This window comes from Propithecus coquereli, unplaced genomic scaffold (assembly GCF_000956105.1).
Source record: "Propithecus coquereli isolate 6110/MARCELLA unplaced genomic scaffold, Pcoq_1.0 Scaffold163, whole genome shotgun sequence".
Lineage (NCBI taxonomy): Eukaryota > Metazoa > Chordata > Mammalia > Primates > Indriidae > Propithecus > Propithecus coquereli.
Genome location: NW_012140858.1, coordinates 584,073 through 586,139, shown reverse-complemented (window position 1 = coordinate 586,139; position 2,067 = coordinate 584,073). Strand labels below are relative to the sequence as shown.

General features: G+C 37.1%; 1 protein-coding gene across 1 annotated transcript in view; it reads right to left on the bottom strand.

Moving 5' to 3' along the window:
* The window catches only part of MUSK (muscle, skeletal, receptor tyrosine kinase), a 132,145-nt gene that overhangs the window by 108,086 nt on the left and 21,992 nt on the right, over positions 1 to 2,067 (bottom strand). The window lies entirely within an intron of this gene.

Genomic DNA, 2,067 nt, shown 5'->3' with positions numbered 1-2,067 from the left:
ATGTTATTATATTTAGTAATCAGAAAAAAATTTTGTCATACAATTTAATGGGACTCAATTCTGGAAAGCAAATGTGCAATTCACTATTCTATAAAACATTCAAGTTAATCTTTCGAAGAAATAATTTATGTCAGCTAATTTTTATTCTCAAATATGAAGCTTTCAAAGGAAGAAGTTATTAAATCCAATGCAGAAAAGAATTAAGTTTGGAATGCCAGTTATTTTATTATTTGAAACATTCATAGAATAATTAAAACTATGCTTATGTCCTTAGTAATCTTATGTTACAGATACAGAACAGAGGATTGTTTTTGCAGAAGAGACTACTGAGAAATGGCTGAATTTTTTTCTTTCAGGACATGTGCCATAACCAATTTGTTACTTGGACAGAAGAGAGCGTGAAATAAGGATTTTTTTCCTCCTACTTCAATGTGTAGGAGGGGAGTAGGGAGTTTGGTGGTATCTGTTAGGAATATTTGCAAAGACTTTATGACCTATTCATTTTTAATGTAGGCATTCATTGCCATTTAGAGTTGCTGTGATCCCGTATTACTGCAAAAATACAAGAAAGGCCTTGAAACTTGTTATAGGAAAATTTGTCACTTTGTCAAGTTTGTCACTTTGCCTGTTATCTAGAGCATACAACTCTCATTCCAGTCACAAACAGTGAATATCTACATTTAGATATAGCACTGGCCAAGTACCTCAATTGTGAGTTGTGTTGTCATACAGTTGCTGGCAAAAAGCTTAGCTTAGGGCTTGATATTCCTGCAACATAGTCAAAGAGAATGGTATCTATTCCTTCCATGGGTTCCCGAACAAGATCCCTATAGTAAACCTAAGGCACAGATAATGTCTTAGGTGAAGATTTTTGTTTAAAGCAAAAAACCCCTGACTTCTCAGTGACATAGATGTCTTAGTCATCTGTTGGGTGAGAGGTGAGGAGAAAGAACCCTTGTGGGAAATTGAATATAAACTAGGAATGAGTAGAATACTGATGTGGAGTCATGGATTCCCACTCTAAGGAAACATGATTTAGGGTGGAGCCATTTGTATTGACCAATCAGAACTGGCCACCTTGAAGCAGGTGCTGAAAGTATCTCGCTGTGGCAGCATTGAGGCCTTAGTTGATGGACCACAGGAGGTTGGGGAGGGAGCTTTTGGGGGAGGGGACAGGGTAGCTGGAGTAGTGATGGGGGCTGGGGAATCTTGAGGGTCTCATGAAGCAGCTCTTCCAAAGCAGTAAGGAAGCATTCCAAAATTTGAGCATTTGGGCTGGCTGCGCCAGAGTATACGAACATGAATGGGTGCGCTCTCCTAAGGAGAGGGTGGAAAAAAGAAGAGAAGAAAAGAAAACAGTATTTGGTGTAGAGCCAAGATCGAGAACATTAGTGCCAGAGAGAATGAGAAACATTCAAAAGAAAGGTAGTGCCACAAAGCCTTGAAATATTTGAGTGTGTTTCATCCTCAGAATCAAGCATTCATGATTTAGCAAACGAGAACAACCAACATCCTTACTTGGTTTTTTCACTACTCCACACGCTGAAGGAAAGCATGTGTACAGGCACACCCCCACCTGCTGATACACGGTAAGTGCCAAATTAGCCTTCCCACAGAGTCCCACAATCCCGACTGGCTTCCTATTCTAAGTAACTGAAGACTCCATTTATATTTAGGACCAAACAATAAAAGATCAACGTGAGAAAAACTATAAACATAAAAGGAAGGAATCAAAACAAAATCAACATTTATTCTGAAGGAAACAAAAATAAAGCAGGGAAAGAAAAAAATGTCTTTTTTTAAAAAAAATGCATTAGTGATATCCTTAGAGAAGCTTGAGTGAATATTGCAGCATAGAAGTAAAGTTTGCTATGAAAAAAAAAGTCATCAAAGAAAGAGTAATTCTTAGACATGAAAAATATGGTTTTTAAGATCAAAATACTCAGAATAACAGAATGGTCATACTAAAGATGACATTCATGATATGGAAGGAAAAGTTAAAGGAATCTCCAACAGAGTAGATTATCAAGACATGTAGAAAATATGAAGAGAAAAATGTGAAGTCAT